We start from the raw sequence: 17,381 nt of genomic DNA, 5'->3' as shown, positions 1-17,381 counted from the left end.
AGCAGGGGTCTTCCTTCTCTGCTTCACAGCCTCTGAATAACCTACTTAGCTTGATCTTTGTATTTTTTTTTCTTTCTGAGATAGATTCTTGATAAGGAGCCCAGGGTAGTCTTGAACTCACAACCCTTCTTCCTCAGCCTTCTGAGTGCTGGAAGTTTAGCTGTTCTATATATGTCTTAAGGAATGCTTCTTTTTTTTTTCTCTCTCTCTCTCTCTTCTCAGGTCATAACCTACTTTTAAGAGATCACTAACAGGCACGATGGAAGATACAGGTCTGAGCTCTTAAGTACTCCTAATTATTTAATAATATGATTCCATACATCTCTAGACTCCATCTATACCAGAGGATGCTCTGGAGTCACCCTGACCTCCCAGCCTCCATCTCCAAAGTGCTGACACCACCCACTGCTCTGCCTCCAGCGACTGATGGCATCGCCTGTTCAGATCTCCCACAGTTTTCTAACTCCGATCCCTCCTCCCCCACGAAGCCTTCACCCACACCTCTGTTCCTCCAACTTAAACAAGCTCTTGCTCTGTAAGCACACTCAGCCCTTCAGTTGTGGGTCTCTGTGACATACACTGCATTATGCGTGTGGTTTCAGGAACTATTTATGGTCTCTCCAGCTGGAGTGTGGACTCCATCACTTGGGGCAGAGCCGACTCTGTTTATCTCTCCGCCTCCTGCACTGACTCCACAGCGTAGTAGTTGCTCCATAATTAGATGCTCTGCACAGAAATCATCCTTTGACCTCATTTTTCACATGTGCTATGTTTTAGCTGGCATTGTCACAGAGAACAAAAGGGCGTGTCTTCATTGGCTTGCCGCCAGCCCCACAATGACTCCAATGTAGATCCTGCCCGGTCACATGCAGCTAGCCATTGAAAATGGTCACATCGTTTGTGTGTTTGTGTATTTGTGTATGTACAGGTGTGGGGGTGTACACGAATGTTTATACACACGTACATGTGTATACATGTGGAAGCCAGGGGATAAGCTTGGGATAAGCTTGAGAGTTGCTCCTTAGGTACTGTCCAACACTGTTTGGTTTTGAGGTCTTTTTCTCCTTCTCTTTTTTCTTGCGGGGAGGCAGGGGGGAGTTGGGGAAGTCACAATTTCTCACTGGCCTAGAACTCACCAAGTAAGGTAGACTGGCTGGCCAGGGAGCCCCAGGATATGCCTGTCTCTACCTCCCTGATACTGGGTTTATAAACATTAAGCACCAGGTACTCTCCTGTACAAGGCAAGCAAGCACTTTAGCAACGACCTCCCCAGCCCAGCTGCCTTGCTTTTAATGACCGGAAATAAAAGTCTGTGAAGTGCTGTTAAATGACAAATTTAGACTTTAAAAACATATGCAAAAGAGGGTCTCATCTTTGCATAGGAAACATGGTTCATGTCTGACTTGTGCTATTTGCTTACATGTATGTATGTGTGAAGAAAACAAGACCGGAACACAACACACCATTCATCCCTGGATGCAATGTCTGGTGTAACTCACATTTTCTTCCTTCTACTTATTCGATGCCCTTCCAATATTTACCATGAGTATATAGCCTTTCAAAACCAAACACAAACTGTGAGTGTTGTTTGATTATTTGTTTTCTCAAGAACCCCCAGAGAGGAGAACCACGGTTGGGGAGTTACAGATTACTGTCAACTACGGATAAATTGCTAAAGAAGTCTTCCCAGCCACATTTGAGGAACCTGATGAGGAACTCCTAAGGCCTCTTGATCGGGTTGTGTAAGAACAAGCCATAGACAGTTTTGTTTAACATCGGGGAATTCACACTTGCACGGTGAAACTTTGCTAAATGGTTCGTCGCCCCATTGTGCAAACTTTCTCCTGGACCACACGAGGAAGGAGGTATATCTGGGTCACGCTGCTGCAACCAAGAGGAGAGAATGCATTCCCCTTAGTTGCTGAGGTCAAGCTGCATGGCAGAGCCTTCTCCAGCTGGGTGCAGCAGGGCACGCCCCCCTCCCTGGGGTCTCTCCTTCACTTGCCTCTCACCATTTACATTCCAATGCTGTAAAATGACGGATACTTTTAATACAAGAGATCTGTCATTTATTTATTAGCTGGGGGCAGGCTCTGTAGCCGGGAAGGATGCATTATAAATCAACTCCTTTCTCAGCCATTAAAAATTAATACATTTCATAATGCAGAACGTCAGTAATTTCTTTATTAAAGCAGACAGCTGGTTTTCGGATTTTATTTCTTTTTTCCGGTTTTCTATTTGTTTGTTTGTTTTTCTTTTATTCCAGGTTTTGCTTTTACTCCCTCCCTTTCCTAACAATGCTGCCTTTTCTAAGGGCTGGCTGAGTATAAATTACCCTAGGGGAGGGTGCTGTGGTCTCTCAGATAGAGGTTAAAATGGAAGAGTGTACGCTCCCCTTAGAAATGCAGGATCACGCTAACTTCCACTTTCCCTCATAAGGCTCATGTGTGACAGTCCCCATTTGTTTTGGAACCACCCTGTACCCAAAGGGGAAGGCATGTAAGCTCCATTTAGACACGGACAGTAGAAACAGAGGTCTCGGGGTGTGGCACACTGATGGTTGTCCCCTCACAGAAGGGCTTCTAGCTACTTTTCAGTCACCTCCAAATGACCCTGGCCTTGACCAAAAAAAAAAAAAAAATGGAGAGCAAAGTCCAACCGCTGAGTGGGAGTTCTTGAGGTGTGCTTCCCCCAACAGGCAGCCCGGATCAAGGGACTCTGCTAAGTGGGGTGCTGTTTGACTATCCCAGAGACTAACAGGCTAAGCCTCCCAGAAGCTTTCCCTATATTTCTCCTAGTGATTGGCAGCTTCAGACAGGTGAGAGCTTGGAACTCGGAAAAGGGAGTTTCCTCTGCTGTCCTTAACTTGGGAAGGAATGAAAGGGAAATTCTAGTACATACAATGTTTTCATTTCCACCTTAAAACGGTAAGGGGAAGGGGCCGGGGAGATGGCTCAGTGGGTAAAACGCTTGCTGTTCAACCCGGATTTGCAATTTTCGGATCTCCATAGCCACATAAACACTGGGCACAGCAGCAGGACTTTCTATAGCCCCTCTGCAGCCCTACTTGGTAATCAGAGTCAAAGAGAACCGCTGGAAGCTCCTGGGCAGCTAGCTGGGTGTATAAAGAGTGAATAAGACAGACCCTGTCTCAAACAAGGTATAGACCAATGTGTGAGGTCTTCTGACTTCCACACTCATATGCACATCCATACCCATACTAATACACACACACACACACACACACACACACACACGGTTTGGGTGGTTAGCAATGTGAAACTTCTCAATATCATTGTCAAGAGGTGTACACAAGGGGAGGGAACCATTCTACACTGGGCCTCACACGCCCACTTCTGACCCCTGTAGTGGCTTTGGGGAAGGGACTCACTGGGATAAACATTGTGGTCCAAGAACAAGCTCTCGCTCGGTGTTGATGTCTTTGTCAAATCAGTCACGACTGAGTTAACCTCCTTGGTAACAAATCCCCACAAATCCCCAAGCACATATTTAAAATCTATTTTCAGAATTACACTGAGCATAATTCAACCAATCAATGAGCCATTAGGAGTTCAGTCCCAACACTTCTTCACGACTAGTGGCATTCGGGCCTCCCGACTCAGCAGAATCCCATAGGAGGAGTTACTGTAACACCAGCATTTCTAGGTCTGGGGAGAGGCCTGGTCACAGTCTGGGTAACAAATTAACCTACACAGCCACCAGAGACAGGATCAGAGGAGACTTGGGCAGAAAAGAAGAGAATGTGTCTCTGGGAACTCTTGAGTACTTCTCCGACCTCCTGACTGTCCATCTGTAACTGGGCTCACCTTCCAGGAAGCCCGCGCCTCCCACGCAGGTATCTGCAAACCCGGACTGTTCTTGGCAGTGAAGGCAGTGGTTGGGCCCCATAGGAGACCAGGAACAGTAACAGAGAACTAACTTCTGCTGCTTCTAAGTGGGCACATTACCCAAAACAGCGGTGATCTGTACTTCTCTAAGAACATACTTAATCTCCCAAAGATGAACAAGAGAAATGGAGGTTAGCCATTAGGCCTGAGCTAGAAGAGGCAGGCTTCGACACCCCTAAGGCTAGCCTTGGATCTGACCACCGAGTATCTTTGAACAAGTCCCTCAACACTCTTGAGTTCCTAGAGAATCCCTCCCCCTGTCAAGGTAGGGGTCATAGCATTTCATTACTGACTAATTTAATGCAGAAGGCAAGATGGAGACAAAGAGGGTGCATGCCACAGTTCTGCCATGTTCTACCTGTGAGACTACAGCACGTCACTTCCTGTGCCTCAGTTACCTCATCTGGGAAATGGGGACAGTCAGAGTACTTACCTCATAACATTTTCTAAGGATTAAACTGTGGCTACTTCATGACATTAGATTGTCATTCCCCAGCCAACAGGAAGCACTCTCTGTGGTAGACCATACTATGGAGGCAATGAACTTCCACGTTCAGAGCCAGTCCCTCAGTTGGATTTCAGTCTATTGAATTTACTTCTCTGCTCTTCATCGCTTTCTTTCTGACCCACTCTGCCCTTGCCCCTCACTCCCACCTACTATCCAGAATCTGGACCCAAAATTGCTCCCAGAAAAAAAAAAATCACAAACTGGTCCGATTAAACTCAAGTATAGACATTCTTCCTTGCCTGGGTACATAAGCATGCCCTATAATGAAGACAGCCCACCAGTCCCACACAGTGACAACAGCAACCACAACTGAGCAGTATGCGCTTCCTAAAAGGACAACTACACAGAATAAGGTCTACATAGGGTCAGTGTTCCCATCTTTCCGCCACCTGTCCTTCAGAGGGTTCCTGCTTGCTCCGAGAAGCAAAGGGGCAGTATCAGCGTGGTTTGCATGTGGGCAAGCACACGTTTTACTCATTGAGGCCTCTGGGGACCTACAGTCATCTCTAACGGTTACTTTCAGTTTCTCCTGGTAGAGTCTTGATTTTGTGGAGGTGTTCACTTCCCTTCACAGGGGCATACACCTCAGGGGAAATGACTTCCACTCCCAGACTCAGAGAGACTCTGAAGGACCCTAAAGTGCTTGCGGTAATTCCATTCTGCTTAGAACTAATTGGCTTTAGAATAAATATGTGACATAATTCTTCCCAAAGACAGGAAAGAAAAAGTGCCCCAGTCTCAAACCGTGAGGAGCACTGACATCAAAACAAACAGAGGTACAGGAAAAAGAATCCCAATAAAGCAGAGCTAGAGTCCAACTTGGAATATTTCTTAATTATTTAATTGATCTAAATAATTATCAGATGCTTTATATCCATGCCCAGTGGTGAAGAATTGTATATTACTTAGATAGAAAGATCTTAACCAATATAATCTGATGTTCAAAACATGAGGCATGTGCACAATATGAACAAACCTGGGCTACATACATCTGAACATAGAGTCATGGGCATTAAACCCTGATCTGGAAGCTCCTGTGTTGGCACAGGTACAGGAGACCTCAGTTCAGTGCACAGAGGCACTATCACACATACGTATGGGGGAGGTGAGCTTCCAGGAAGTAACACCAAAGGGGGGAGAAAAAAATGAAGACTTACGAGAACAGAAGAATCCTTCCTGAAACTCTCTGTGCTCTCCAGTGAAGCCCACAGCTTTTCGGTTCCAATTAACCTGAAGACCAACTGGCAGAGCTATATGCTCACCTATATCAATCATGCCCTGACGACTGACATCTCTTAGCCATAAAGACTGATGTCTTTTAGACCTGACTCCTGAGTCTTCTCTTCGTGGCTATGGATCTGGGTGGCAGAACACTGTTTCTTAGATTTGCTGCAAGTGGACGGAGGGGAGGGCAAGCAAGCATTCTTAACTTTTTGAAACTAACTATAAACTCTGAAGCCATAACATTTGGGGGCACATCAACATGGGGAAAAGAAGACATTGCTAGCAAAACTTGCAACGATGGCTGTAAGCAAGGATAATCACATATGCAGGGACAATATGAAGTTGACGGAGGATTTTCCAGTTCTCGGAGAAGGTGATCTCATATGGTACTGACCACAGGGACCACCCTTTCTTTCCTAAAACTTACAATAGGTCTAAACTGTGGCCACACGCCAGTAATGGTTGCCTAGGCAGCCTTGGGCAGCCCACATTCACGTCACTTTGTATTCTGATAAATAAAGACCCACTGTGGCCAGTGGTATAGTCTCCTCTTTCAACTGCAAGAGCTGGACCTGGCCACTCCATGCCAAGACTATCATCATATTCTTTTCAGAAAGGAACATGTGTTTCTACCTTCCACATAGTGGTCTGCAAAAAGTGGTCCTGAATGCACCTGCACCTTGGGGTTGCCCTTCTCCTTGGGGATTCCCACTTGAAATGTCAGCTCTGCCCAGAAATGAGGAACAGGGTGAAAATCTGGCTATGACCAATGTCTCCTGCTTTGGGGGTCAAGCTGTGTCAGGAGTGTCTGTAGAAGCTCCTGATCACAGAACAGGAAATGACTCCTGATCCCACTCTTAAAGAGTGCCACATCCTAACTCTGGTTAGTCCCACTGAATGTAGCCTCTTCCTGTCCCTCCCAGAAGCTTAAGAAGAAACGTGAGACTATCTGGACCAAAAGGGGTCAGGCCCATCTAGGGCACTTTCAGAATGTGTCACATTGTCCACTGAAGGCAACAATGAGACACTGAGTCCCAGGATGGTCAGAATCTAGCTCACTGCATGCTATTATTCACCGGGTCAGTGACAGGAAAAGCTCCCACTCAACATCTATGGGGCCATAGGTTTAGGAAGACTAAAGACCCAAGGTTATTTTGTTTTCTGAGCCAAGGTGTCATCAAATTTCTGTCCTTTTGCCTCAGCTTCCCAAGTGCTAGATTACAGGTGTGTATTATTTCGCCCACGCCAGTGTCCTTCTTGTAATGTTCAAATAACTGTAGTGCTCAGAACTTAAGAATCTCAAAATAAAAATTATATAAGTATGCATATATATATATGCATACTTATTAGAGCATGGAATTTAGGGAGCCACAGAGGAAAAATCTGTTAGCCTCCCTCTCTACCCTCTCTACATATTTTTGGAATACTGAACTAAAGGAAGTTGGAAAAAGACACAAGGACAGCTGGACTCATGGCTTCCTGGCCAAGGAGAGAATAGATCTTTGGTTCGTAGCTGCTGAGCACCAGGAATAGAGGGTGAGGTGAACAAGAGCAGCCTGGCCTGCCTGGCCCATTTCCCATCCTCCCATTTAGATGATGTGTGTTCCCTCACAGGTAGTAGAAATAGTGGAAATGATAATCATTTTCCACAGGGCTTATGAAAAGAGAATCCTGATAATGACCACAATTAAAGATGGAGGCCCTGCTGCCCTCGAGGTTGAGTGCAACTTCTTTTGCTTTTCCAGCTTTTTCAAAGTAAAAATATTTCTTAAAAAAACAAAACCTGATGAACACACTTGAGCACGTGTTTCCTCCTCTGCATCATCTGGCCATGTGAGATGAGCATTTTGATGGCGGCTATAATAAAGCTGAACACTGTGAACATCATTACTGCTTATCATTACTAGGAGTTCAGACTTCCCAACTCATCTGGGATGAAATCATAAAATAGATGGAGCTAGAAACGATAATACTGATCATTGTATCCCAGACCCATAAACACAAACATCACCATCTCTCTTGTCTGAGACTCCTAGTTCCAAACCTTTAGGTGCAAGTATTTATCCTATAACAACTACAGAAGCCAGGAAAGCAAAAAGAAATGCTTCCTGCTCTTTTAAAGAGTAGATTAACTTCGCTTTTTTATTATTTTCATTGCTTTTAAAAATGTTTCATCTTTTTTCCTCTTGTGTTTGTGAGGGAGTATGCATACACGTGTGTGCACACATGCAGAGGTCAGGGGAGGATATATGTGTATCTTACTCCACTGCTCTATGCCCTATTCATTTAAGACACTGTCTCTCATTGAAACAAAATCTCAGCAAGCACCCAGGATCCTCCTGTCTCCATCCATAAGGCTGGGGTCACAGGCATACAAAGTCAGGTCTGGCTAGGGATTTGAACTCAGGTCCTTATGCTTACACAGCAAGCATTCTTATCTAGAGGGATCTCTTCCCCAGCCCCATAGACACTTTTTCTTGGTTTTCAAACTCTCCTCCTACAATGAGTGTTTCTGCCTTTTTGGAGACCAAGGTGGTAACTCCCACATCCTTCCCTACATTATCTATGGTACTTACTGAGAAAGGCAAAGGATGCTTCTTTGGGACAAGGCAGAGATCCTCATCAATCACCACATTGCTTGTCTACGCAAGGTTCATAAAGAACTCTCTATGCGTGAGGTCTTCCTGAGCAGTTTCTAGATTTTGAATTGCAAAAAATGAGGCTGTCTTGGCCTCAATACCTGTCTGCGTATCCCAAGTTCAAGGCTTGGGAGAGGCCTCAAAAAGCCCATGTTGGCTAGAAGTCCAAACAAGCATCTTCAGCTCAGTAATAAGGCCCATCTTTGGGATGCTGCACTTTGCTGTCTGCTTGTTTCACCCTTTAAAGTTCCAAATCAGGGGCTGAAGAGATGGCTCCATCAGAAAACGCCAGCTACATAGGCACGAGGATCCAAGTTTGGAACATCAGCCCCACATGAAGTGCCAGGCATGGCCATACCCAGCTGGGACCCTGGAGTAGAGCTGGGAACACAGCTGGATCTCTACTCACTTGTATCCATCCAGCCTAGATGATGCTGGGGTCAGTGAGAGACCCTGCCCCCAAAGACAAGGTGAAGCATGAGAGAGGAAAAAGATCAATAGCAATCTCTGATTTGCATACAAGAGTAATAATAATCATCATCATCCCAATACAGACTCTGTATCTGAAATGAGTTAAGAAGATAAGTAAACATATCACTGAGAAACTCTGCGCTGGAAAAGAGTTAAGTTCCCTCTCCCTGAAGACAAGGCCTAGGCCAGAACACATGAGGAAGACAGGTAGTCCTTCTGCAGCTAGGCATCTAGAAAGGAAACAGAAGACCCACTCCACAGCCGACTCACTTGCCCCTGCTGGGGACAGCTCCCTGAAGGCTCACGTTGCACCATGAGATGACATCCCTCCAGGATGGCTAGGAACCTTACCATTCTTCATCCGCAACCCTGAAGTATATCCTCATCCCCCAAGTACATTTTTTTTATCCAATTACTGTGTATTTACAGTGAGGATAATTGTACCTAATTACTTAATTAGCGTGACTGCATGCTGTTTCTAACTTTAAGTATGCGATTATGACCATGAAGTACAGGACAGACAAGGTCATGGTTATCAAGAGGAAGGCAGGTTGCCCTGACCCAAGGAGATGAATGTGAGTCAGTCTCTTTGTGTCAGATGGTTAAAAATTTGAAGGTATATTTAGGGTTTTCAAATCATTTGGGGAGAGTGAAGTTATTTAATTTCACATCTTGGGGCTGGGGGTTATGATAAAATAGCATGGTTGAGCTACACCATACCTGGGAGATGAAAGAGTTTGTGTCCAGCTACAGTTTTTTCCTAGGGCTTGAGAGCCTCAGGACAAATGTGTGCATGTATGTGAAGGTGAGCTTGCGGACACAGGATTTAACTCCCCTGACTCCCAAGTTGTCCCAGCCTAGCACTTTCCAGATCTTCCAAAAAAAAAAAAAAAGGTATGGGGGGGGACTGGATTTACCAAACCTAGCATCACAGGATTCACAGAGATCTACTGAGACATGAAAATATAATAAAAGAAAATCAGAGGTGAACAATCCTAGCTGATGTTCATTTTAAACGTTCCGTGAACCACTGCCTGGAAATCCGGCCTAGGAATGTCCAACCAATGACAGAATCTAACAGCTAAATATCACTGTTGCCTTCATCGAGATCCAACCCATGGTTCCCCTAAGGGTGGTTGTCAAGATCAACCAGCATAAGAGAGGAAGAGAACATCAGAACCCCACACCTCCACATCTGTCTCTCCCTCTGCCATGTCACCTCTTGCCAATGTCGCCTCCCCCACCAACCACAGGGAGCACCTCCTGTATGGTAACCTTCCTTTCTCAGCTGCATACTTCAGGGAGCTCCCAGATCAGCCCTGTAACTAGATCCTCTCCTTGCCATTAGTAAGGCCAGCATGAGATTCTGCAGAAGAGAAAAGGCTAGAAAGGTATGCTCTGCCACGGGAGCAGCCACTGCTGCTGTGGCCTCTGAGGCTGGCTCTAAGAGGGCCCTGCTCCTCCCAGATTAAAAAAAAAAGAAGAAGAAGCCCATTTTCCATATTTCATGTGCAAGTCCATGATGCTGAGCTAAGTGGCTGGGGAATAAACACCCATCATTACCCTGGGCTAAGCGATGTTTGTTAGTACAGAGGTTGACAGAAATCTATATCATGCAGATGCACTATTAATACTGCATTGCACACACAGGCTCTGAGCTGCTCTCTGCAGCTGGGAAACCAGCCCCGGCAGTTCCTCTTCCAGAAAAGGCAAGCTCTGTGACTAATCATCCCAGAAGCAAAGGAGGAGACAAGCCACTTACTCACCCCCACAAAGGCTGCAGGCTGAGCCTCTTTGGCCCTATTGGCTTGTGTGGAAAGTCCATAGGTGGGAGTGTGTATTGAAGTTGTCCTGGGGAAAATGGGCAGGGCTTAGGCCCTCAAACAAGTGCATACACACACACACACACACACACACACACACACACATATCAGAAGAGAAATGAAGAAGGGTAGAATTTAGATGTAGCACCAACTTCTGCATTTAATGTGAGACCAGTCTGGAGACTGAGCAGGGAAACAAAAGGAAAAAGGACTTTGGCAATCTCATGAGAGGGTGGGGCTATGAAGACCTCACGTCGAGAGCTTGCAGGTCGCCGGTGATAGAACGAACATGAGAACGGTCAACCAGGAGGGGCTCACGGTTAACTACGTGCCTGTCCTTCAGCGCGCAGAAAGACTCCCAAGGAAAACTGGAATTGGGATGGGGGCCAGTTTGAAAGTGACACACAGAGAAAATGAAGACACTGACAAGACAGCAGAAGCAAAGGAGGAAAGAAAGTGGGCACCTGAAAGAGAACGGCTAGTCAGGAGCTTGAGACTGGCCCCCGAGGAAAAACCCACCAAACTCTGTTGACATTCACTGAAAGCATGAACACAATGGGGGAGGAAGGGGCCAGTTCTGACATGAGCCCACCCAACTGGCCATTGACCAATGACCAGATGGAAGCGTCATGTATTAACCTGCATAAACATCCACAAGAACTATGTTAGTATCTACCGCTGGGATAATTTGGAGTAGAGCACACTTCAGAAAGCAGGCAAAGAAGAGGTGTGCACACCCACAAAGGATCTGGGACAGGAGATGATCAGCAGGGACAAATCTAATGGGAACCTAAAACTACCTACCTAGCTGCCTCTAGTTTGTAAAACAGTCTGACTGCATTTTAGGAGGCTACATGTCCTTAGCATATGATCCAGAAGTTACTCCTCATTATTTATACACATAAACCTGTACTTGAATGTTTATATGGCTTTATTGTCCCAAATAAGAAGCCACAAACAATGAAGCTGTCTATTGTTTACTTTGGAATAAGTTATCCTAAAGCCTTAATTCCTGGTACCTTAGAATGTGAGCTCATTTGGAGATAGGGATGCAGATATAATTATTTTAAATGATCACACTAGGGTAGAGTGGGCCCCTAATTTAATATGCCTTCTGTCCTTGTTAGAAGTCACATGAAGATAAATAGCTTGATTCACCTGCAATCTGAGAAACTAACCTTATTCGTCAATAAGCTAGCTCCCTAAGTTTAAGAGGTATAGGTACTGGAGGGTACCTAGAATCCTGGGTATCAATTTCAAGGAAAAAGCTAGATGATGGGTTCCCTGGTTCTTGTCTGTTGTGGTTGTTGATTGCATTATCTCAGACTCAATTTTGGGAACTGTGTGTGATCTAGAGCAAACCATCAAAGCCTATAGTGTCAGTTGCTGTATCTGTAAAATGGGATACCAGGCTTTCCCTGGAAAGCTAGTTACTGATCACTTCAGATAACACACACCAAACACCAGCTCAGTGCTAGATCCAAAAATGCTGAGGTTACAGATCAGCAACCTTGCTGAAGAGCTTAGATCATGAGCTTTCCATGCTAATCAGTGTCCCATGACTACAAGAAACACCTGAGATCATCAACTTCTGTAAAGAAAAGAACCTAGTTTGGGACAAGTTGGACCTATTGAATTTCGGGGTTCTGGCCAGGCTTTGGGTGACAACAGTAGAGGGCATAAGTTGGAGCCAAGAATCACTCTCCTCATGCCCAGGGAGGATAAGAAAGTGAGGGAAGACTGCTACTCAATACTTTTTGAGGGCATAGCCCCAATATCCTAGAAGTTCCACTAAAATCTGATTCTTTTTTTTTTTTTAAATAATGACATCTTTAATTTTTCAGGCAAATGGATGGAGCTAGAAAACATCATTTTGAGTAAGGTAACACAGACACAGAAAGACAATTATCACATGTACTCACTAATAAGTGATTGTTAAACATAAAACAAAGAAAACCAGACCACAAATCATTATCCCAGAGAACCTAGACAACAATGAAGATCCTAAGAGAGACATACATTCCCAGAAAGCCCACTGTAGAGCCTTTTATTTAAGAAAATCATGCTAGGGGACTATGACTATATAGTTATGTATTTCTGTTACTTTAACACCATTGTGCTTCTTTATTCTCTGCTATGTAGACACTAATAATGAACTCCATAGATTGGTTGCTTAAAACTGAATAGATAGGTTATATTCCAGATTCTGCCTTGAGAATTCTTTTTTTTTTTAATTGATTTTTGTTGAGTTCTACATTTTTCTCTGCTACCCTCCCTGCCTTTCCCCTCCCTTTCAAATCTCTCCCAAGGTCCCCATGCTCCCAATTTACTCAGGAGGTCTTGTCTTTATCTAAAATCTGATTCTTAATGTTTCTCCCGCCTCCCAAGAGTATCTCCCTGAGCACCAAGTCTCCAACACATGAGCCTTGGGGAACATTCAGGACCCAAACTATAGCATCATCTGACAAATGTTATTTAGTTTCTTCTTTGACCTTAGTGTTATGTTGTGTGTTCACTAGAAACTAAAGAATTAAATGCAGTGGTGAGGACACAGAGCTAAGTTGGTCCCCAGGACCTATTGGACAGTCAACTTAGCTATACTTGGCCCATGTCAGGTCACAGAGAGACCCTGTCTCAATAAACATGAGTGGAGTCTGAGGAGTGATTCCTAAAGTTGTCCCCTACATACATGCATGCACATGAACACATGTGTGCACACACATAGTATGAGCACAGGCACGGGGTGGGACAGTTAGAAGTGATCCCACTGGGAAGAATGTAAATCCGTGGTTGGGAAACAGTACATTTATTTGAGAGGTAAGAGGGTAACTTGGAAACTGACTTAAAATCTTTCAAGACTGGTACATGGTGTTGCCTGCAAGCTGAGGGTTAGAAAGAAGCAAGGAAGGAAGAGTCAATTAGGACACTGTGAGTCTTGGAGGGATTTGCAAGAGGCTGGAATTGAAGTGCCATGATAGCATTGTATATTAAGGAAGAACATGACATGGGGAAATGCTGCACAGAGAGGGGGGTACGTTATTTCCAAACAGGAATGGCACTATGGTAGCAGTTAGGACACAATGATTGCCAGTCTGGAAAGGAAGGATAATGACTCTAAAGCAACAGCAAGGCAGAATGTACAAGGCACAGAGCAGGGAAGGGCTCTAGGAAGCAGGGGGAATTTGCTATGGTTGGCAGTCAATCTGAGAAGGTAACAGCAATAAATGTCTTCTTCCTCCATTTTTCAGGAGTCTAGAAGAATGCCTGGCACTAACTCTTCCTACATGTGTGTGTGATGGAGAAGCTAAAAAAATCTTCCCAGCATGGTGCCCAGATGCTAAGAAGAGAGGCATTGGAGCCTGGTCAAGCCATGCACAAAGCTCAAAGAAGGAAAGTGGGGAATATCCTGAGGATGCAGCTTAAGAAATGGACACGCAGCTCTGTCACGGCCCAACAAGAGGTCATGGTGAGAAGAAGAAAGAGACAAACACAGTCTTGGAGGAGGAAGTAGAAGAAGACTCCAGGCATGAAAATACATTCCTGTTTGCTGCATGTGAGGTGCTGACCCTGGGAAAGCGGGAACACTACTTGGGAACAAAGGTAGACACAGACACCTGAAGACCAAAGGGATGAAGAAGACAAAAGCAGATTTTCTTCCCAAAGAGCCTATTTCCTCAACAGAGATTAGGTTCTAAGAAAAGGGATAAACAGAGAGCCCATGCCTTCAGAGACAACCAGAATATCTTCTCTCCAGCCTCTGGGACAGATCAGAAGCCAGACTCTGAAGATGACAGCAAACCCAGATCTTCCAAGAAATGAGTTTACTACAGCCCACAAGGGTCACAAAGGTCTCCCAGGGCCCAGTGTTGCTATGCACAAGTCACCAACTCCCTGGTGATCCATTTGGACAGGATCGATTCTGTCTCAGTCTGTAAGATATAGCCCAAGACCCTCAGCTGTGTGACAAGGAGGGCTATATCCATTTTCTAGTGCTTTTGAGAATCAGGGAATGTTTACACAAATACCAGCAAGCTTATTAGGCTCAGGCTGGGTACACAGGACCAGGTAGGTGCATCTTTATTCAGGTCTTTCGAAATCCCTGAAAGGCTGAATCAATTCAGAATGAAGACAATGTCAAATGCAGAGCATTTGCGGGAACAGAAGCAAGGGGATGCAAGCATCTGATAAGGGGTGGGTACCAGGTGATCTTTAAATATCCTTGCAGGCTGACATGTGATGAAAAATGCTATGGACCAGATTAGAGACAGATAGGAAGTAAGAAGCAAGGAGCCAACCAGCATCCTAATCATTCTGGTCAGAAAGGTCCCATGTCTCATGGTAAACACAAGAATAAAGGGGGGAAAAACCACTCCATGCTTAACCCATTGCTGGAGAGGCTGAGGAGTAATACCTGCAAATTTAGGAAGCTCTTAAGTCCCTATAACCTCTTCCCAAGTGACACATGCTAAAATGGGACATGGGAGGGAATTGGTGGAGGAAGCCTGGGGATCCTCCATATGAATAATTTGCTCTCTTAATTCCCCACTTCCCACCTTCAAAAGGTGTGACCCCAATCTTACATACAGCACTGTAGACGTCCCTGTCTGCTGATGTGAGAAAGCAAATATGGCTTTAACTGTTAGGGCAGCCTCTCACTGTACGTAGGGTTGTGTCATTGAGTTAGTTCCCTTGAAACCTTGGGAATGAGAGACTCTACTATCTCTCAGCCATCCCGTCCCTGCTCGCGTGAGCCACAGGAGAATTGGCCAAATACAGTTGCAATGCTCCTGCAGAGTACTTATTGTGTCACGTGTGTTTCCCGAAACCAACCAGTTGTCCGCTGTCTATTGGTAGGTTCGAAATGAACTGCTGCATGAAAAGGATGCTTTTCCTACTGGCAAAGGGCTTGGACCATTGGAGTCAACCTGTGACTTTCCTGTGATAAGGCTTTGTGTGTCCCCTCCAACTTCTAGTCTCTGCCTACAAACCCAGAATCCCCACTAACCTCTGCTTGCTTACGCAGAAGCAGCATGACTCTCTAGATGGCTGTGTTGGCTCCTACACCAGACCGATCTCCAGAAGGAAGGCTCTGCATGCTTGAGATCTCCTGGTGTGGTGGCTCCTTGGCTGCGAGATTTTTCCTGACATCCAAGTACATGCATCTAGTCCCAGAACTTTCTCCACAGCTCATGAGTTCCCATGGGACTAAGATCATGATGTCTCAAAAGAAACCTGTCTTTCTTCCACATGACATATTCACCTTTGTCTTGTAGTGTGCAGATGGCATGGCACCCAAAGTTCCAAAGGACACATATGACCCTAGGATCAGAGACTCTATACCAAGAGCCCAGAGCATCTGCTAAGAGCATGCAGTGGTGTGCATCTGCTAAGATGCTGTACTTGGGAGTTTGCCTGGCCATTAAAGCTCGTTTGCACTTCGGAAACCATTGCCTTTACATGAACATTTCCAGTAGAGGCTGAGGAGGTCAATATTTGTGTGTCTATGAATACATGTGTATGTCCACTTTTAATTGGCATAAGAATCGCTTAGATTTATTAATGCAACTTATTTTAAAATTATTGTTCCAATTTCCATACCATAAATAAGTGTACTCTTTGAGTGGTCTATTCCAGACCACTTTATTTTTTTTTAATTTGGTGCTTTTGTTGATAATTTTGATCTAACATGACTTTCAATCATAGCTCTGAAATACCATCCCATGATCCCAAACACAAGAAAGTGTTCATAAGCCATAAGTACACATAGAGAAGTATGTGTACAAGATGGGTGTTGATCCGTTGTTAGTTGAGTCATGTGTGAATGAGTCAGTCATGCATGTTATCTAACGTGTTTTTTTTTTTCTAACAGAATCACACATACCACATGTACCGGTTAGTTGATAAAATATTGACTGCAAGCAGAGGCTCACAGAAACCTACCAATGTTTTTTCTCTAGAAGCAAGGCTTCGGGGTTTTCTAACTTACCATCCACAGGGACTTTATGGAAAAGAACTACCGCAAATAACAAGAAAAACATTTATGTTCAAAACAGCAATGGCCAAAGAACACTGCAGAAGAGTATCCTTCCTGGCTACCCCAGCCAGGTGACAAGTCTGACCACAGACAAGCACGTAGCAGTTGGGCTGTTCTTTGTACAGTTTCACGCTGTAGATCTGAAACCTTATCTTTCCCTTATGCCCAGCCTTGATCTAGAACCCAGGTATTCCTTGGATGACACTCACAGGAAGCCTCTGAAAACCACTGGTGCAGATTCTACATACGGAGGCAAATGATGGTCTGAGCTGGTACTAGCCCAACCCTTACCACTGTAGTAACACTTACTGAAAAAAATCTCAGAGACAGAGAAATGGAAGCAAAGGCTGATGGGATGACCCAAGACCTACTCTGCTGCTGGAAGCCCCAGCAGGAGCGGCAAGAGTTAGGAACTTTGAAGAGTGTGACCCAAGTATAGAGTACTCAGACCAGGGGAGGAGCAAGATCAGATCACACCTTTTCCTAGGCCTCTCTCAGATTGGTTAAGCCATGAAAAGAACCCACTGCTGGGAATCCTGTGGACTGGAATGGGGCTCTCACAGTCTTTGGGATTCTGTCTAGATGGTGAGGCCTTTCCCTAACTGGTTACTCTGACCCCTTGCTTTGTCCCTGCTCCCTAGGGGCATCTCTGCACTCTCCTGAGAAGTAGCTCATTCCCTAGAAGGCATCAGCAGTGTGAAGGCGATGCTGTGCATTTACATCTCTGGACCCATTGAGCCTGGGGTGCGGGAAGGGGAACACTGTTGACTGGAG

General features: G+C 45.0%; 1 protein-coding gene across 3 annotated transcripts in view; it reads right to left on the bottom strand.

Annotated features, from left to right (window-relative positions):
• The window catches only part of Ntrk3 (neurotrophic receptor tyrosine kinase 3), a 367,393-nt gene that overhangs the window by 142,507 nt on the left and 207,505 nt on the right, over positions 1–17,381 (bottom strand). The window lies entirely within an intron of this gene.

Source organism: Alexandromys fortis, unplaced genomic scaffold (assembly GCF_014885135.2).
Source record: "Alexandromys fortis isolate MF-2015 unplaced genomic scaffold, M_Fortis_MF-2015_v1.1 scaffold_86, whole genome shotgun sequence".
NCBI classification, from domain to species: Eukaryota; Metazoa; Chordata; class Mammalia; order Rodentia; family Cricetidae; genus Alexandromys; species Alexandromys fortis.
This window is presented reverse-complemented; position numbering and strand designations above follow the sequence as displayed.